Source organism: Capra hircus, chromosome 6 (genome assembly GCF_001704415.2).
Source record: "Capra hircus breed San Clemente chromosome 6, ASM170441v1, whole genome shotgun sequence".
NCBI classification, from domain to species: Eukaryota; Metazoa; Chordata; class Mammalia; order Artiodactyla; family Bovidae; genus Capra; species Capra hircus.
This window is the reverse complement of record NC_030813.1, coordinates 15,568,006-15,589,774: the sequence shown is the minus strand read 5'-3', so window position 1 is coordinate 15,589,774 and position 21,769 is coordinate 15,568,006. Positions and strand designations below refer to the sequence as shown.

The following is a 21,769-nucleotide window of genomic DNA, read 5'->3' as shown; positions in this document are numbered from 1 at the left end:
ATCACTTCATGGCAAATAGATGGGGAAACAATGGAAATATTAACAGACTATTTTCTTGGGCTCCAAAATCACTGATGGTAGTGACTGCAGCCATGAAATTCAAAGACGCTTGCTCCTTGGAAGAAAAGCTATGACAAACAAAAACAGCATATTAAAAAGCAGAGACATTACTCTGCCGACAAAGGCCCATCTAGTCAAACCTATGGTTTTTAACATAGTCGTGTATGGATGTGAGAGTTGGACCGTAAAGAAGGCTGAGTGCCAAAGAATTGATGCTTTCAAATTGTGGTGATGAAGAAGACTCTCGAGAGTCCCTTGGACTGCAAGAGGATCAAACCAGTCAATCCTAAAGGAAATCACAAAGGTAATTAATTGGTATCTTACCAATCAATATTCACTGGAAGGACTGATGTTGAAGGTGAGACTCCAATACTCTGGCTACCTGATGCAAAGAGCCGACTCACTGGAAAAGACCCTGATGCTGCAGCTTGAGAAATGCAGCTTGAGGGAAAGCTTGAGGGCAGAAGGAGAAGGGGGCAATAGAGGATGAGATGGTTAGATGGCATCACTGACTCAATGAACATGAGTTTGAGCAAGCTCCAGGTGATGGTGAAGGACAGGGAAGCCTGGTATGCTGCAGTCCTTGGGGTTGCAAAGAGTCAGACATGACATAGCGACTGAACAACTACAACAAAGAATTAAAGAAAAGATATGCTTACAGAGAAACTTGGCATTAAATACATCTATTCTAGTGGGCAGATGTGGCTGAACTTTAATCCTAGTACTCTAAGTTAGTACATTCTGGCATATTCCCCACAACCTATATTGTCAGCATCTGTAGCTACAGGAGTTGCTGAAGCACATGTATGAACTGAAGGATCTTCTTTAATGAATTATTCCTCTTCACAGGCCTTATCAGATGGGACCTTAAATTATCACTTAAGAATGGATATCCTCCTGTTCTGAGAAAATTTTTGAAAATGGCTAGGCTAATCATGGCATTATTTCAGTCAAGCTGTGTCCTGAATTGTCACATAGAGTAAAGGTCAATTTTAATCCTAAAGTACTGCATCCTCGAGAGATACAAGAATATTTTTGTTTTGGAAGACATGGTTTAACCTAACAAATCAGAAAGAATTAATGTCAAAGTTAGCATCAAAGATTTTTGAGGACAGTAAATAAAAGAAAAAGACTTTGACAAAGTTTTATTTCCTTAAAAAGGGTAAACACATGCCAAAACCTCTGAATAACACATTTGCTAGCCAAAAATGTATCAGTGGTTTTAATTAGACACATCTCCTCCCATCTTACAATGCTAACTTACAATGAGCTCTGCATTGACAAAAGTTTCTAGCTTCTGTTTTGTTTGCAAATATTGCTCTCAATCATCCCGATTCTTAGCTAATGATTGTCACTTCAAGTTAGAATTTTCAAATAACTGTCTTATACAATACATAAGCTACTGATACTAGTCATGGTAAAACGTTAAACTCTAGAGGCCATTACCAAAAAAACAAACAACAAAACACAGTACATTCCTAATAGGAGAGGCACCAAGCAGAAAGAGAATCCAGAAAGTAATTTCATCAACAATTCCGTTTCATTGTGCTAAAGCCCTTAGAGAAATGCCCTTTGTTCTAAGGAACAGAAAGCTTGCATCTTAATTTCCAACGAAGAAATGCTCACTTGTTGGTTATTTTAAAGTATAATAGTAAAGATAACACAGAAAGCATACCAGAATTCTGAAATGGCTATTAAACAGAAGCAGTTGAAGGACACTCCTGTGAACAGATTAAACTGTGCCTCTCACAGGCTTAAAACCTACCAAGTAATATAAATGAGGTCTTGGTGATTTTTTTTCCCCCTGAATATGAAATTTTCTTGGACCAGAAGCTGTATAATGTAGAATTATGGGCTTGTTTCAAGGCTGCAAGCTTAAAAAAAGATCTTGTCATCCACTTAAATGGCCAGCTGACTATAGAAATAAAAAATATCTAAAAAATAAAAATAAAATCGGAGTCAAACTAAAAAGGTTTCCTGTTTGTCTTTATTCTGAAGAAGCCCTGAATGTTCTGTGGATAATAGGTTTATCTCAGTGCTGAAGACTAAAACCAGAAATGAAAAAACACTATGAAAAGCATATGATTGTTCACAATGGAATGGAAACTGGATTTCAGGTTTACAAGATTAAATCCAATTCAGACATAAAATGTTCCCAGATTTAAGTCAAAATGACAGCCACACAGATAACTATGTAAATAAGCATAAATGTACCCAAATGTGAGAGCATTTTCTCTACACTCAAGGAGGAACTGTTTGAACTGAAAGGTGATCCATTTCTGTTAACGATCTCCTTTTATTTAAAAAAAGTTTTAGTTGAAAGGACCTACTGTACAGCATAGGGAACTCTGCTCAATGCTATGTGGTAGCCGGGATGGGAGGGGAGCTTGGGGAGAATGGATACATGTATATGTATGGCTGAGTCCCTTTGCTGTTCACCTGAAACTATCACAACATCGCTAATCAACTGTATCCCAATACAAAATAACAAGTCAAAAAAAATTTTTTTGTTGATATTCATTGCTTCAGGCAACTTTAAAGTTAGAAAATACTCTCAAGGAAAAAAAATTACATTTTCATGTTAACTATTGGGTGATTAAATATATTTCTGGCTTAGGGAGAAAATAAGTCAGCAATAGTAAAGATTACTTCATGGTCTAACTCAGGGACACCTTTTTGTCACCAAATCATATTTACATAAGAAATGAAGACTGAGTATAAATTAGCAATGACAAGAAGAAGCAATGACATACTAGCAATGTTGCTGTAGTTGTTTATTGTTCAGTCGCTAAGTTGTGTCTGACTTTTGTGATCACGTGTAGCCCATCAGGCTCCTCTGTCCATGAGATTTCCCAGGCAAGAGTACTGGAGTGGAGTGTTACTTCTTTTTCTAGGGGATCTTCCTGACCCAGGGATTGAACCTGCATTTCCTGTGTCTCCTGCATTGGCAGGCAAATTCTTTACCACTGAGTCACTAGGGAAGCCCATTAGCGAAGTTAACAGACATTTTTTCACCCATGAGATACCACCCACTTATCCAAGCAAAGACTATCAATTTCATTTTACTCTTGAAAATAATAAGAAGGCAAGATTTTAATTAGGCTATTCACACTGCTACTTCAAAATCTGAAAGCTCATTCAGTGACATAAGATAAGGCCCAAGGACAGTCGCTCTGAGAAGGCTGGTCATCAAGAAAACCTGCCTTACAAATTGGATTGTATTACTTTCCTACTATTGGCAGTAACAAATTCCCACAAAGTTAGTGGGTTGAAAATGACATGATTTATGATGTTATAGTTCTGAAGGTCAGAAGTCTCCAATGAGTCTCATGGGATTAAAATCAAGGCGTTCCCAGGGCTGGCATTCTTTCTGGAGGTGCTGGGGAAAATCTGCTCCTTTGCCTTTTTGTGTCTCCCCAGATATTCCAAACCACTCTCCTCACCTTAAATTCCTAAACTTACTCACACATGTAAAGTCTCTTTTTGATCTGTCAGGTAACATAGTCAACACTTCCAGGGATTAAGACATGGACCTCTTGGAGGGACTATTTTCATCTTACCACATGGTTTAGGCTGATTGACAGCAGAGTCTAAAGGCCCTTTTCTATGTGACAGAGAGGAATCCCCTACAGAGGGCAAACTTTCAACTTTATTCTTGGTTTGCTAGATCCAAAAGCAGTCTCTTCAGCTCAAGAAAGCATTTTAGAATTCAACGGGCTGAGTCACACTGTTAAGGATTGTCCTGAAATGACTCATGAATATATAAATTCAAAAATTTACTTGAATTTGCATTAGTAACAAATGACTTATCATATACTATTAATACCATAAATGGACAAGGCACCAAAGATTAGGATTTCTAGTGAAATGTGCAGTCAGAAATTAGTATGTACTCAGTCTATCCCAAATGTCACAGGTTCTAAAGTGCCATCTTATACTATTTTTCAACAAGTTATTTGGCTTGTGACCACCCTCTGAATTTCAATTTTAAAATATATGCTATAGGGACTTCCCTGGCGGTTCAGTGGTGAAGACTCTGTCCTCCCATTGCATGGGGCATAGGTTCAATCCCTAGTTGGAGAAGTAAGACCCCACATGCCACCTGGTGTGGCCAAAAAAGAAAAAGCAATTGAACTTGTTTCTACGGCATGTTAAACAATCTTGTGTTTAATATGTCATAGAAACACACACACTAAAGGCTCCATCAGGTGCATTTTCCTATTGCAGCAATCCATTTATTCTAAACTTTAAAACCCTTAAATACCTAAGGAAGAGTCTTCATCTCGAGTGGGCTGATGAACAGCAGCATTTGACACAAATGGTAATCCCTTCTTTTCTGCGACACTTTTTCACTTGATTTATGGTACACTATATTCTCTTGTCTCTTCTTCAATTTCACCACTGCTCCTTTTTCCATTCTCATTTGCTAGCTCCCTCTTCAGTTTCCTCAATCTTTAAAGTTTGAAGGGCTCCCAGGGTACAGTCTGTGGACCTATTTACTCTTCATCCACACCAGTGGTTCTCAAAGGGGGTGATACCCTCCTGCAGAAGGTATTTCATAATGTCTGGAGATGTCCACACAGCTGGTGGAGGGCTGACTGCTGGCATCTGGTGTGTAGAGGGCCTGCTGGGTGCTGCACGGGACAGCTGTTCACAACAAGCACTATCCACACCTAAGGTCAACAGTGCCAAGGCTGAGAAGAAAAACATAGAGAGTCCAGGAGCTGGTGAGGGACAGGGAAGCCTGGCGAGCTGCAGTCCATGGGTTTGCAAAGAGCTGGACACGCCTGAGTAACCGAACTGAACTGAAGAATAGAGAAGTTGAGACATGTAACAGTGTATGGCCAGATGGCATCCCTGACTCGATGGACGTGAGTCTGAGTGAACTCCAGGAGATGGTGATGGACAGGGAGGCCTGGCGTGCTGCGATTCATTGGGTGGCAGAGTCAGACACGACTGAGCGACTGAACTGAACTGATCAGGACTTTACACCCCTAAATCTGATCTTAAATGTTCTTAGCCAATTTCTTCTAAATCAAAGTATGACAGTTTGATAACAATAAAGGTTTCTGTGCTGCAACCTTTTCAAAATTAAGATAACTCTATTTTGTAAATCTCAGAACTATGTAAGTAGGTGCTATCACATTCCAAAGAATGCCAATTGTAATGAATAAAATGAACTGCATTGTTTTCTTAGAACAAATCTTAGAACAAATTATTATTTTCATTAGCCACACTCAGGCATTGGGTCTCCTGCATTTCTGCCATGTCGAGAGATACTGATCCTCCCCTGATGTTTGTGTACCAAGCTGAACGAGTCAAGCAGGAAGCTGCTCTCTATTACGTGTGTGTCTTCAATTTCTACAGGAGGAACCAGAATAAAACCTGCCAGAGAGTGGCCAATAACTGGTTTAGGAGCTTTTAATCTTTATATCTGTGTTCATTGTTTCCCACAGAGACTTAGGAACAATGATAAAAATTTCTCTTGGGGAAAATGTTTAATAGAAAAATCTCCAGGTCTATCAAACACAGAAATGAAGAGCACAGCTCCCAACTCTCCAGAAAGTGAAAAGAGAATTTGTCTCATTGCTAAAGTTTCTTTTTACTACTAGGCTGTAAGACAAGAATAATTTCTACTTCAGCTGCATGGCAGGTGAATCCTGAGACATCACTAAGGTACAGCTGGGATTTATCAAGCATGTGTTCTGAGAAGAGAGATTCTTAAAATAGCAATATGCCCAGAGCACGCCTTCTTCAATCAGACAATTTCAGAAGGAAGTAAAATTTCTTAAGGAGACACATGTGTATCTGACTCACGGTTTCTTTGAAGGCTGGAAGCTTGATGGGGCTTCCCATATTCCCAAGAGCATTCCCCTCGGGAACGTGCGTTATAAGGGACAGAGTCCTTGACATTATTCACAGTGGCATGCACATGCTGTGTCAAGAGGGCCGTCACTCTAAATATGAAACCTCAGACTTCGCTTTTCTTATTTGTCAAGGCCAATTTAATAAGCAACAAGATTTGGGAGAAAGAATATTCTTTACTTAGCTATGTTTACACAAAGGGTCCATGCCCCCCCCCCCAAAAAAAAGTTAAAAAATGATTTGGCAAGTGGTAATTCAAACTACATCCTTCAGTCTAAAGCATTTTTTAAACAATTTGAGAAATTCTAGATGCCTACGTGCTATGAGCGTGCGTGTGCACGCACAGTCATTAAGTCGTGTCCGACTCTTTGCGACCCCATGAACTAAGAATACTGGAGCAGGTTACCATTTCCTTCTTCAGGGGATCTTCCAGACCCAGGGATTGAACCTGCATCTCTCGCACCTTCTGCACTGGCAGGAGGATTGTTTACCACCTGGGAAGCCTCACCTATGTGCTATAATGACATTTAAACACCAATAACATTTAACATCCACATTTCCATGGGTGTTTACTGAGCACCCACAGTAAATATCTATTACATGAATTTACTATTCCACAATAGTAACAAAACTGAACACTGGCCTAGAATGTATATTTGTGTACTGCTCCAGACCACTAAGATGGAATATTTGGTATAAGACCACTAAGATTCAACTTGGTAAGTAATAATAACTTGTTTCACCAAGCACTTACTATTTTCCAAATTCTTAGTGTTCCAAGGACTTGTTATACAAAATGTCTTATTTACAGTTCAGAGAACATGTCCATTTTGCAGATAAAAAAACCTAAAGAACAAGATTAAATAAATTGTACAAGAACCCCGAACTTTTCAGTGATGGTGCTGGGACTTAAACCAAGGCAGCCAAGTGTTAGCCCAGGGCCCTTAACCACTACATTGGGTTCCTATCCAAAATATTAGACTATTTCCTCATTGGTTCTTTCAAAGGTAGTGTATCATCACTTTTTCTAGTTCTCCACCACGCTACCATTCACGAATGTAAATAATCACTTACTTTTGAAAGCCACTTGTTCTTCAAAAAAAGTATTCCTTTTAAGTCATATTAACAAGGCTATTAATTTCAATAGAGAGAAATAGCTGGAAGAAGATAAACTAAAGCAGTGCCCTTGCCCAAGAGGTCAAAGTCTCTGGAGAATGCATCTCAAAAAGCCAACGCATACTAGAAGCTGACTCTTTCAATCTGACGTTTGCCTCCTTTTTTCATATGCTGACAGGCACATTCCCTGGATCACTTAATGGTTGGACATACTTTCGGATTTTACACAATTCTCCATGTGATTCCTTTGTAATCTGTGGCATAATAATTTTCTGCCTCTGTGTCCTCTTACTTAGAGTGATGTACTCTGTAGTTCTAGCTGTCCAAAAGGACACGCTGTATTCCTGTGTTTTGGATCTTAAAATCTAGTATTCAAAAATTATTGAGGACACATATCCAAGACTATATCTAAGGAAACATAAACATTAAATCATATAGATTTTACGGTCCCACGGAAGATCCCATGTGCTACAAGTAAGACTTGGTACAAATACATGAGTAAATAAATAAATTTTTATAAAAGAAATAAGGAATAAAGTATGTTAGGAGATTATACATATGGTGGAGAGAAGAGAAAGTAAAAGCAGTGTGCAAGAAAAACAAGGCAGGAAATGAGGGGCAGACCACAGTTTAAATAGGGTGGCCAGGGCAGACACACTGAGAAGGTGAATTTGAGCCAAAACAGTATAGAAAGGAAGTGAACCACTCTGAGAAAAGCTGTGTAAGGCTGAGAAAAAAACCAGGGCAAGAACTGTCTTCCATGTTTACTTTTACCAGGTTCTGCCAATTTTGCCTTTGGAAATTTCAGTATACTGGGATATCCTTTGGGCATGAATCTCTAAGTGTGTATCTGAAAAAGTAATTCTGCTTGTTTCAGTAACTTTTCTTGTAAATATAGCTACGTGTGCATAGTCATAAATATCATTCGGAAAGAATGAGCATAAAAGTATTTTGATTATGGTAAAGAAAGTTATTAATTTATATAAGCAAATAATATTTATTTAGGGGATAATTATAATTGAAAATCTGAGTTCCTAAGAAATCCCCAAACTTTTTGAGTTTCTGATTTCTTGTAAATTAAGGTAGTCTGTAGACAAAAGATTATGAGGTACCACGGTAGAATCTTAAATTAAGACAGATCTAAAGTAGCTTGACACTAGAGATGAATTTATTTAATCTTTCTCATAAAGAAGATGTATATTATTCTTTCAGGATTCCCTCCTGCAAACCCAAACCTGAATATACAAAAGCAAGGGCTGGTTCTAAACAACAACAACAACAAAATTGCCAAGATTATTCCCCAACTAGAGACAGAATTTGATTTTCTGTGAGCACGTTAATTCTGCTTCACTGGCAAAATGGCTTTAGGTCCAAGTAGCAAAAAAGCGGGTAATAATTCCTGACAAGGACAAAGAAATAAGTTTTCCGTTTCCTTCCTGAATCAACAGGGGGAGGGACAGGGCGGGGGGTTGTAGGACAGAGGTGACTTTTTAATGTATATTTTTCTAAATGTCCTTTAAGAAGCAAAGCCCAATGGTACTGTAGAAATAAAAACTTTAGAAAAAGAGTTAAATGAGTAAAATATGACTTTAAAACTAAAAAAAAAAAAGGAAAAGTGAATTTATTTTAAAATATACTATAGCAACTCTTTCCATTTTTAAAAAAATTTAGGCTTTTTATTCTAGAGCTAAATGAGTTACAGTCAGGTTTTAAATTTTCAACCAAGTAATAACACAATAGAACTATAACCTAATCCCAATTTTAGGAGGTCATCATAATACTTCAAATATAAGGGCTAGTTGTTTCTCTAAACGCCAAAAGCTAGTAGCTTACTTAAAAAAAAATTCTGTATTTGTCTAGTTCATCCTTTCTAATGTCACAAAAGATTATCTTCACATCCTTACAGAACTCAGATTGCTGCCTGCGAAATGAAAGGCTAAAACTATATTAATATATATAAAGAAAAGAGTGGATAAAAGTTAATTTTCTTTATTTACTCTTTATTAAAAAGAAACATTGAGATGGTAGGCTTAGGGGTAACTTATTTTCTACATGTGTTTTGCAAGATATATTTTAAAACAGGAGATATATTTTAAAAGTTTTAATTTGAGTGAGATAAGAGAACTAGAGATTGGGAGTGAGAATTGAGGAAAACTGGCAAAAAGTGAAAGTCTTAAACAAAAAATGTCCGGTCCTAGTCTGAGTTGGAGGAAGGCCTGGCATTTCCAGTAATCGCAAACCAGTGGCTCAATGTGGTCCCTTCGGCAGCTCAGGAGGCCTTTGGAACAAGTGTTTCTATGGAAGGTGAGGAATGGATTAGAAGCCAATTTTCTCCCACCTTCTAACTTGATCCCTGATAATATGGCAAGAGCTTAAGCAGATCTGGAGGTGGGTGCTGGTCTTCTAACATCTATGTACAAGTGCACATTTCCTAACTATGCACCTTTTCCCAGCAAATCCTAAGTGTTTCTCAACGTGGTCCACTGACTACTTGCATCAGAGCCTCTGGGTGCTTGTTACAGTGGCAGATTCTCCCTTCCCAGACCTAGACCTGAATCTAGAGAGTTCTATGGTCCAAATGTCTGGGTTCCCTTTAAAATCGGTGCCGAAATCCTAACCTCCAGTGTGACAGTGGTAGGAGATGGGGCCTTTGGGAGACAGCAGAGATCGCCTGAATGGAATCGGTGTCTTTATAAAAGAAAGTTCCACATGAGGGTGGAGAGAGACGATGGCCATCTAAGGAGCAGGACCTTTCCAGATATGGAAGCTGCCTGCCGCTGTCTTGATCGTGAACTTTTCAGTCTCCAGAACTGTGAGAACACTTTGTTGCTTAAGCAACTCAGTCTATGGTCCTGTGTTATAGCAGCCTGAACAGCCGAAGAAAAAGTAACCCTAAAAGTCTGCACTTCAGTACACCTCTTAGGGGACGTTTAGACTTGAGCTTGATCGACCCACGTCAGGATCAAACAGCTTCCTGTCTTTGGCCAACACCATCCCTCCTGGTTCTGTGATTTCCTACCAAATATAAGACAACTGTAACGCACAGCAAAATCAGTTATATCCTACAATCAAATTTAAAAACTTCTAATACCATATTCACAAAAAAAGAATAAAGAAAAGAAAAAAAATCAGTGCATTACAAAGAGCAAAGACTCTGACAAAAGAGAGGAAAACAAGAAGAAAGAAAGTTGTTGTTGAGTCGCTCAGTCATGTCCAACTCTTTGCGATCCCATGGATGGTAGCCCGCCAGGCTCCCTGGTCCAGGGGATTTCCTAGGCAAGAATACTGGAGTGGGTTGTCATTCCCTTCTCCAGAGGATCTTCCTGACGCAGGGACTGAACCCAGGTCTCCTGCCTTGGCAGGCAGATTCTTTACCACTGAGCCACCAGGAAGACCCAAAGAAGGAACAGTGGCACACATCTCTTGTGCTCTGCACTGCAGCTGCCCGAGCACTCTGATGATGGGAAGGTAAGTCTACATCTCGCTAAGCTTCTCATTTATGTGAGAATGTAATACACACATTAGTCTCATTCTTTGCCCTTTAGACAGATAACTAACACATAGGAACTTTTCTTCATAGATAAGCTATGTCAGTTGAAAGATACACTTTTTAAGGAATTCCTTGGAGGAGGAGAATTTAGTCTAATAGCATAGATCAAAGATACTTACCTCCTAGTTAATATAAATTTATGAAGTCTTTTGGCTCATAGAACCAAATTTTGCTGAATTTGTACTGCTAAGAGTTTATCTGGGCCAAGAGTATGGAGAGTTCTGATTCATTCATTCTTTCATATTGCAATTCAACAAATATTTATTAAGTGCTGGCTACATGCAAGGCATTGAGAAGAGTTGATTATGCTCAAGGCATTGAGAAGGGTTGACAAAACATATACTCCCTGATCCCTTGGAGACTTTAAAGCTTTTGGGGGGTAACAGACAAGTGAACGGGAAAGTGGAGGAATAGATAATAAGGAAACACTCCAGTAATACGTGAGGAGAAAATGGAACCCTCCTGCCACTGTTGGTGGGAAAGTAAACTGATACAGCCACTATGGGGAACAGTATGGAAATTTCTTTAAAAAAAAAAAAACAAACAAACAGAACTACCATATGACCCAGCAATCCCACAAATTGGCATATAACCTGAGAAAACCATAACTCAAAAAGACACATGTACCCCAGTGTTTACTGAAGCACTATTTACAATAGCCAGAACATGGAAACAATCTGAATGCCCAAGAACAGATGAATAAAGAAGATGTGATACATATGTGCAATGGAATATTGCTCAGCCATTAAAAGGAATGAAACCAGGTCATCTGTAGAGATGTAGATGAACCTGGAGTCTGTCATACACAGTGAAGCAAGACAGAAAGAGAAAAACAAATATATTAATGCATATATATAGAATCTAGAAAAATGGTACAGATGAACCTATTAGAAGGTTAGGAATAAAGACATAGACATACAGAACAGACATGGGGAAAGGAAGGGTGGCATGAACTGTGAGATTAGGATTGACATATATATGCTGCTGCTGCTGCTAAGTCACTTCAGTCGTGTCCAACTCTGTGTGACCCCACAGAGGGCAGCCCACCAGGCTCCCCCCGTCCCTGGGATTCTCCTAGCTAGTAGGAACCCTCTATACAGCACAGAGGCTCAGCCCCATGCTCTGTGATGACCTAGTTGGGTGGGTGCCATGGAAAGGAGGCTCAAGAGGAAGAGATACATATAGCTGATCCGTTTCATGTTAGAAACTAATACAACATTGTAAAGCAATTATACCCCAATTAAAAAAATAATAAGGATGCTCTTATTTAACCCATATTTAGACCAAATGAGTGAGTGAGTGGGAATAGCATGGGCAGAAGGAGAAACCACATTCAAGCAACTATAAGAAATTTAGTGGGCTTGATCTTCAAATTCCAAGAGGTTTTGAGAGTTTTGAGCTGACAGCCCAAGAAATAGGTAGAAGCAAGAGTATGAGGGCTCTTATAGATTATGTTAAAATGTTTCTTTTTAATCCTAAGAGCAACAGGAAGCCACTGAAGACTTTAAATAAATGAAGTCAATATGCTCTTATTTGTGATATGTAAAGATTGCTCACTGATAAGATGAAGGCAGGACCTTGTCTAAGTCTTGAATGAGTGGTGCAGGTTTTAGATAAGGGCAGGTCCTGGAGCTGAGGAAAAGGGAGGAGAGTGCAGTATGGTTTTAGGCAGTCTCCAGTTTGAACATTCCGAGCTGAGGAGTCATTTCATAGGAACAGATCGTAAACTTTAATAATGCTCAGTGTAAGGAAGGGTGTATGAGGTTAGTCAAGTGACTTCTGGAAATTATTTTCACTCTACCCATCCATGAGTATAGAGAACCCAGCAAAGTATATTATTTCCTCATGGTTTTGGTACTTATCATGATCTTGGCTATACAATTATGCTCCTTCCTATAATATGTCAAACAGTGGATGTGCAATGATGTCAGGACTAAGAACACATTCACCCATTTTCCTAACCAACAAGGCAGAACTTTTAAAGTTCTAAGCTCATGAAGATCTAATACATAAGTGACTGATTACCAAGATTTTGTTATGAATTTTATAGTCATGTCTCAAAAGTAAAATATACCTTTTTAAAGTACAGGTTTATCTTGCTTTAAACAACAGATTCCCCAGAAAACTGTTTAATTGTACAATTGTGTTTAATTATATACAATTGTATAAATTATTTTAAACTATTTTGAGAAACTTTGGGGAGCTTCCCTACTGAAGAGGAACTGAATGATTACTTGTAAAGATCAAATCTTGTTATTGTAGTTTCTATTTTTGCAAGTGAGGCACATCTATACTGGATCGCTCCAGCTTCTCGCCAGCTGAGAGGAGAGTGTCCCCAGTGTCATTTCCTGCAATGTCCCTAATCTCTCAAGAGATGCCCCACCACCAGGGCAAACATTACAGAGAGTGATGTGCTCTGCAGACGGCCTCTGATTGGAACCCTAGTTTCAGCAGGATGCATCCTTAGGGAGGTTGTCTGAGGATGGTGGTATGACTGAGCTGCTGAACACAATGCCTTTCTCCCTGGCTCCCTTCCAGCAAATGGGCTAGGGCTAGTCACGTGATGGAGTTCTGGCAATGATGCAAAAAGTAGAAGTAGCCACATGGGTTTCTTGCTTAAGCTGACATGCCCCTTCAGAGTTTTGCTGCTGTGCACTTCTTCCCTGCTTTCCTGCTCTGTCACAGAGCAGATGCCTGGTTGCAGCCACCTTGTAGCCATAGGAGAGAAAGCTGGCAGCACAGAAAGGTGAGATAAGCTTGGTTTTCAGATGGCATCACTGGGCTGCTTCACCAACTCTGGATTTCTGTTGAATGAAACAAGGAAATCTCTATACTTAATTAAGGTTCTATTTGTTGATTTTTCTGTTAGTTTCCAACATACTCTTAATCAGCACCCTGAATTTCTATTCAAACTTCTCTTTGCTACTGATATATTTGGAATTCTGTGGCGAGTTGATGACACTGGCTAGGAACAAGCAAGCCGTTACCTCCAAAACATAAATGTTTATATAGTGACATTTCTAGAGCCTCCCTATAGAAAAAAATGCTGGGCTACCTGATCTACTGTGTTGTTACCAAAAACCAGCAGGGAAACAAAACCCCCAAACTCTCTACATTCTGCCAAGGCATTTTGGCCACAGTTACCTTCACTTAGTTGAGCTTGATTGGTCAAGTATTAAAAATGACTGAGCTCTGAATGCTAAAGCAGAAGAGACACACAAGCCCAAGGATATAACTTTCTAAAAAATCAAGAACCAGATGCTTTATGGATAATTTGGGGCAAATTAAAGTTATGCAATAATAAGCACTGTGCAAACCAGCCAAAAGCATTAACCACCAGGGACTGGATGGTTCTCTTTGCACAAACATGAGCTAAAGTTCACAACAGCTACCGGCTATTGTGCAACCTGTCTGGCAGACTCCAGGATCTTCAGACTAGTTTATAAGCACATGATGATAAGTCTTTATAGGATACCAAACACAGCAAAGTCATCCTTATGCATGTATGTATTTACATTGGCACTTAAAAGGAATAAATGTTGGTAAGTACATATTTCTGTTCACGGAAATAATATGTGAGTTTAAACATCACAAGAGACTTCTCACTCCCACTCATATATAGAAGTTCCGGCTGCACTGTTTTTTAGTTTTCTTTGCATATAATAAAAATTTCAGTTAAGGGAGCTTCCTAAGCATTAATACTATACTATGCGTAGGGGCTGTACCTGGACATTGAACTCAAAATGATGGAACACAAAAAGTGTCTGCCACAGTGATTTTCAAATTCCTATAAGCCATCTGGAGCTATGCCCAGGAATTTGAATTTGCACAGAGAGAAACTGAGTTTCAGAGAGGTGAGACCAAGTGCTTATGTAATTAACAAGAAGAGTCATTTGGCCTGCTTAAATCTAGTTGTGTGGATTATTTCATTTGAACTGTTCAAATTGTTTATTAAACTGATTAGAACTGACCATAGGACTTTCAAATCCCCAGTTCATTTTATGACATAGAGGTCAACTTTTCTTTAAGAAATTAAATGGTTTTTTAGAAACAGTATGAGTATTTATAGAATGATCAGCAACAAATCCAAGTTACTACAGTGTACGTGAACTAGTAAAATATGAGCTCAAAGGCACTGGCTGATTTATTTTAAAGTATTTGTTAAATACATATATTCATAAAACTGTCTGGGGAATCTGTTAAAAAACAAAAACAGAAATTCTGACTCTCTGGGTCCTATGGGGGAGAGGAGAGCCCAACAACATGAATGTTGACAACGGCTAAATGAATCTGACCCAGGGAGGCCTGTGGACCTCCCTTTGAGAAATGCTAATCTATATGCTTCTAGTTGCTAGAGATACAAAGCTCAGACTGTTCAGACTAGTGAGGCAAAAAGAAACAATTTTCCAATGCCTTCAAAGTATTCCGAGAGGAGTGAAGGCATAAAACTGAGTGCACAAGTGAGACTAAGCTCCTTTGTGACATGAACTAGTTTTAAAAGAGTGGAACAGCAAAAGAATGGGAGGGAAGCGCTCAGGCAGAAAGAAGCGCGGCAAGGACAAGCACTGGGTAAGGCTTGTTGGGAACTGAATGAGGAGTTTGGACTCACCGAGACACCCAAGGAGTCGGAAATGAGGTGGGAGAGTTGGGAAGTGGTGTCCCGAATGACTTTTCTATGTGGGACTTGTTTGAACTTTTGAAGGCACAGGAGGTAGCTGAGGGTTGAGGCGTGAGGGGCAGAGTTAAATTCAATTTTTAGAAAGCTTGCAGGCCATAGTCACACAGAGGACACCTGGGAGGAATGCAATCTGATGGAGGCAGAGAGGCCAGGGATCTGCAGTTCTCAAGAGAAGAAGCCAGGACTGGTGAAGGCACGTGCATGCCATTTGGGAGATGGTAATGACCAACCTAGACAGCATATTCACAAGCAGAGACATGACTTTGCCAACAAAGGTCCGTCTAGTCAAGGCTATGGTTTTTCCAGTGGTCATGTATGGATGTGAGAGTTGGACTGTGAAGAAAGCTGAGTGCTGAAGAATTGATGCTTTTGAACTGTGGTGTTGCAGAACTCTTGAGAGTCCCTTGGACTGCAAGGAGATCCAACCAGTCCATTCTGAAGGAGATCAGCCAGCCCTGGGTGTTCTTTGGAAGGAATGATGCTAAAGCTGAAACTCCAGTACTTTGGCCACCTCATGCAAAGAGTTGACTCATTGGAAAAGACTCTGATGCTGGGAGGGATTGGGGGTAGGAGGAGAAGGGGACGACAGAGGATGAGATGGCTGGTGGCATCACTGACTTGATGGACGTGAGTCTGAGTGAACTCCGGGAGTTGGTGATGGACAGGGAGGCCTGGTGTGCTGCGATTCATGGGGTCACAAAGAGTCGGACACGACTGAGTGACTGAACTGAACTGAACCCACAATAATCATTCCTTATGTGGACTGAAGTGAATTCAATAGGCGAGGAACAGATAGGTCTTAGCAACTAATATGGCTGTGCTCAGTCACTTGGTCATGTTCAACTCTTTGCAACCCCATGGACTGCAGCCTGCTGTGGGATTTTACAGGCAAGAATACTGGAGTGGGTAGCCATTTCCTTTTCCAGGAGATCACTCCAGCCCAGGGATTGAACCTGTGTCTCTAGTGTCTCCTACATTGGCAGGTAAATTTTTTCTTACCACTAGTGCCACTTGGGAAGCCCTTAGCAACTAAGCTAACGTGGAGAGAAAGGCAAAAAGGAGAGGTTAGGTGATGGTTCTTAAGTTTCTGGTTTGTGTGACTTGGTAACTGGTGTTAGTTTTGTGGGTGGGGAGTAAAGAAGTCACATTTTAATATTTACTAATAAAGAGAGTTAATAAGATTGTGTGACTTGCTGGTAGAGATTAAAAGAGACCCATAGGGCGTGGGACTTAGAAATGTCTGGGTTGGTCTGGTATCTATTTGGAAGCCATCCACGTCTGCATGGTGATGGCTGAAGTCACAAAACTGGATGAGATCATCCAGGGGGAATGTCCTGAAAATCAAGGTAGAGCCTAACTGGGAGGGAGGGAGGGAGGCAGTGATAGTCTCTCAGTCGTGTCCAGCTCTTTGCGACCCTATGGACTGTACCCTGTCAGGCTCCTCTGTCCATGGATTCTCCAGGCAAGAGTACTGGAGTGGGTTGCCATTTCCTTCTCCAACTGGGAGGGAGGTATCACCATTTAAGGGGGAGGTGAAAAGAAACGAGTAGCAAAGAACAAGAATCAAAAGGTAAGAAGAAAACCTAGGAGTATCATGGGAAAAAGGTCACAGCAGAGAGGGTCAAGTGTCCCGGAGCAATCAAGACAGATAAGTGCTGATAAAGAGTATTCCAAAGGCTTGCCTCCTCTGTGCAAGGATCATTATTTTCTTCAAATATTTACTGAAGTCCCTGAGTGCCAGATGCTGGAAAGATAAACCTCAAGGACAGCATCATCCTACTTTGAAAGCATAACAAAAGCACTTCGATTTCCTTACAAATGTTGCACTTTGTAGATGTGAACGTAAATTGGATTCGTATGCAAAGCACTGGGGGAAACTGCAGGTGGGCGGACAGCAAAAAGAGGTGAGGTGACCTGCTTCAGAAGGAAGGAGTCTGAGATGAAAGGGGGGACAGGAAGAAAAGGCACTGCAGCATCACCTCCTCATCCTGAGCTTTTCTCTGTGTAACCCTGACTTAACTCCATCTTAAGGATGTCTGCCTGGGGAGCAAAGTCCTCTGCTGAGAAGTCCTTATTTCCCAAGACTCTTTTGGTATTGCAAGAAGAATAAGATAGGAAAGAGTTAAACTCACCAAATTTAACTGAAATGTTTCTGGACTACATTTTTGAAACCTCATCTCATAGTTATTTAGCACAGTGCCTTAGTTTCGTTCTGTTTTTTTTTTCTTTTAAAATAAAACAAGTCTTTCAGGTTTTTTAATTACCAAAAAACTTTAAAAAAAAACAACTTTCTGACTCTGTGGTTGTGCCTTCCATACTTTGACCAGGATTTTCTGTTCCTCAGTAAGGAGAGTGAGCCTGACCCAGTCACAGACCCATTTAGCACACATGGGCCCACCACAGGCCCTGCTGATATGTTTTTTCGTTTTAGGTAACCTCTCAAGAACTTCAGGTCTCACAGCATGAACTTCTCAGCACACACCACATACAGATTTTGGTGCTTTCCCCAATCCTCTTGGTATAGAAGCAAGTGATTCTACTACCAGGGGTTCAATACTGCCTAGTTTTATTAGAGGTTGTATTTCAGGAGAGCCTACGATGGTGCGTCAAGCTTGGGACCATTATGCTGAATGCCTCTATACACCATTCCTGGAAGAGCTTCCACTTTTTAAAATGACTCTGCAAACTTGACCTCTAAGCCTCTAAAACAAGTAGTCAGAAACCCTGTTTTTATACCTTTAGAAAATAAGAGTGCATACCATCTGTACTTTAGCAAGAGTAAAGCCTGTGATTATTTCAGTAAAGGAAAACGTAGGAAGGAAGAAAAAGAGGTCTGCAAAAAAAAAAAACAAACAAAAAACACCTTATCACAGAAACATCCAGTCTTCTGGGATTGTCATTTAAAGAGCTGTGGAAATCACATAAACTCAGAATTCTGCTCTTTGCTTCTTCTTGGCTGGAAGCCCGAGGACACAGGTCAAAGTTCGGTAGGGAAAATGGCACCTTTGGAAATTTTATAGTCTGGCCTTATGTAATGGTCAAGAAATACAATAAGACTGGTTTCTTTGGTTTCCTTAGAAGACTGGAAATCAAGAGACCTTTGGGGTTAATATAAGTACATTTTAGTTTCTTCCAGCACTAGATTTCAGAGGTTCCTAACTCTGAGCTGGTATTAAATCTACCTTGGTTGAGTATAAACCTGGCACTGCCTGGCTGCCTTTAGTGATTTTGCACTTTATGGCTGCCTCCTCTTAAAAAGTGCACCATTGTGACTAATCTCTTGGGCAATACGTTGGAAAGTGAAAGTGAAGTCGCTCAGTCGTGTCCAACTCTTTGCGACCCCATGGACTGTAAGCCTACAACACTCCTCCATCCATGGGATTTTCCAGGCAAGAGTACTGGAATGGGTTGCCATTGCCTTCTCCAGAGGATCTTCCCAACCCAGGGATCAAACCCGGGTCTCCTGCATTGTAGGCAGATGCTTTACCATCTGAGCCACCAGGGAAGCCCAGCAGAGGGCAAAGTCAATCTGGAATGGAGCAAACAAACTCACCTTCCACTCCCTGGCAAGGCGGACATTTTCACTGTTGATAATGAACCAAACTTGGGTCTACTTACCCGTGCACAGTACAATGTACCAACACCAGGTTGTTGTGAAGAAAAGGGCAGTTTAGGTAAGGTACCAGACAAGAAGTCCAGGGCAGCCAGCGCTCAAAAAGCCTGAGCTCCCCGTGCGTTCCAGCAAAGCACTTCTAAAGGCAGGGTGAGAGAGGGGTGTTCCAGGGCAAGCGATCAGCTCAGGCACAATTCTCTGATTGGTGGATGGTGAGGTAATAGGGCGGCGTCACAGGACTTAATGAGTCTTAGGTGCCAGGAGGTCTTGGGGCTGCATGCTCATGGTCATTAAGTAGTTAATTGCTTTTACTTGGTGGTAATTTTAGCCTCTGATGTGCATCAGGTGGTATTATCTAACCACCTCTGAGAGGAGCTGAAGCAGAGGGTATGGGGGAGGAAGTCTGTCCCAAGAAGGCCCTACAAGGTCCTGCTTGATTACATGAAGAAACATTACCGTTGACCAGGTTTTACAAATTATTTTGACTATACTGGAGTCACTTAAGCTGATGTTTCTAGTGCTGTGCTTAGTCGCTCAGTTGTGTCCGACTCTTTGCGACCCCACAGACTGTAGCCTGCCAGGCTCCTCTGTCCATGGGGATTCTCTAGGCAAGAGTACTGGGGTGGGCTGCCATGACCTCCTCCAGGGGAACTTCCCAACCCAGGGATCGAATCGGGGTCTCTGGCATTGCCTACAGATTCTTTACCAGCTGAGCTACCAGGGAAGCCCATGCTTCTAGTAAGTCTATCTAAATTTAAAAGGTAAAAACTAAGAGTCACTATTAATTGATTTATCTTACTTATTAATAGAATCTATTTTTTTAACCATATAATAATAAAGCGACCATAAATTCATCTGGCACTTTGCAATTCACAAAACACTTCTACTAACATTACATAGATTCCTCGGCAACTCACTCTGAGACAAAAACAAATTTGTGGAACTAACACAATTGGCAGTGGGCTCACACATGTCTGGAATTCCCAGGCAATCAGCTGCATGTGTTCCCCTTTTCATTCATTTCAAAATAATAAGATTTTCAGCTTCACTTATATATTATGGCAGGTTTTAATTGTATGTTATCACCTACCTTATTCCTGAGACCAAATCATTTGCCTTTTACAGGTAAAAAAATGGAGGCTCTTAAAAAAAAAAAAAGAAGTTACTAATAAATGACTAAGAAATAGAAGATCTATGATTAGAAAAAGTACAATTGTCTCCTCCATCCCACAGCTTCTGCCAAGTCATTATAAAAATGCGCAGGGAGGTTCTTATCCCTTGCTGCTGGGTTTCTCAAGAATGGTAACCCACTTTAGTAACACGGCATGCTCTGTAATTTACTACTGACAAAGCTACTACTAGAAGTTTACTAGTAACTTTTAATTTGGTAGAACATGACTAATAAAAAGCAACCCAACACTAACCTCTTCACTACCTCACAGTTGTAAAGCAAGCTAGTTTTGTTTGTGGATTTGTGCTAATGATAATATATAATGATAATAAACAGATATACAGATCATTAATTTCACAAATATATACTGAACACCTATTCTCTGCCAGACCCTATGTGAAGTGCTGGATACACAGTAGTGAAAAAAGATGGGCACTGCATTCTGTTGAGTAGGGGAAAGACGTTAATCAACAGATAAACAAAAATAACCCGGTATCGTGCATTTTGAAAAAAAAAAATTAAGAGTACTAGGAGTTGCTTTTTTTTTTTGGCCACACTTGGAGGCATGCAGGATCTTAGTTCACTGACCAGGGATAGAACTCATGTCTCCTGCAGCGGAAATGCAGTCTTAACCACTGGACTGCCAGAGAGGACCCACAAAAGATTACTGGGAAAGACAGTGTTTGAGGATGGGAAGCTCTTTTGTGGAGAATGAGAATATTTCAGTAGAGGTGGCGCATAAATTGAGATCACAAAAATGAGAAAGAGCTGGTCTTGAGAAGCATGGAAGAATATTCAAGGTAGAAAGAAACACATGCTGAAAAGTCTGAAAACTAGAGTTTCATTTGTGTAACGGACTCAGAAACGGTCATTGTGTGGGTAGGACCAGGCAGTGTTAGGGAAGGACTGAGATAAGGCTGGAGTCCTAAACTGCTTTGTGTGTGCTTAGTTGCTCAATACTGTCTCACTCTGAATGTCGCCTGTCAGGCTTCTCTGTCTTTTAACTGCCTCAAGGCATCGCCTACCCTACTGCTGCTGCTAAGTCGCTTCAGTCGTGTCCGACTCTGTGCGACCCCATAGACGGCAGCCCACCAGGCTCCGCCGTCCCTGGGATTCTCCAGGCAAGAACACTGGAGTGGGTTGCCACTGCCTTCTCCAGTGCATGAAAGTAAAACTGAAAGGGAAGTCGCTCAGTCGTGTCCGACTCTTAGCGACCCCATGGACTGCAGCCTACCAGGCTCCTCCTACTCTTTTCCAGGCAAGAGGACTGGAGTGGGGTGCCACTGCCTTCTCCAGCCTACCCCACTACTTGCCTTCAATTGACTACACTTAACTGTCCTGTGACTTCCCAGGTGGTGCTAGTGGTAAAGAACCCAGCTGCCAAAGCAGGAGATGTAAGAGACGCGGGTTCAGTCCCTGGATGGGGAAGATCCCCTGGAGGAGGGAACGGCAACCGACTCCAGCATTCCTGCCTGGTGAATCCCATGGACGTAGGAGCCTGGCGGGCTACATCCACGGGGTTGCAAAGAGTTGGACGTGACTGAAGCAACTATCACTTTGACTTTCAACTGCCTTGTAATCCAGAAACTATCCCTGATCAAGCAGATAAAGCTAAAAATATAATATTAAAAGACTACCTAGACCAAGGGGACACAAGGTTTCATCTTTTTAATGAAGGTTTACATCAAGTTAAATCATTATAGATACCGATATAGA

General features: G+C 40.7%; 1 protein-coding gene and 1 pseudogene across 3 annotated transcripts in view; both read right to left on the bottom strand.

Moving 5' to 3' along the window:
• ELOVL6 (ELOVL fatty acid elongase 6) overlaps positions 1-21,769 on the bottom strand; it is a 139,770-nt gene that overhangs the window by 69,410 nt on the left and 48,591 nt on the right.
• On the bottom strand, positions 17,543-17,891 carry LOC102169085 (annotated as a pseudogene).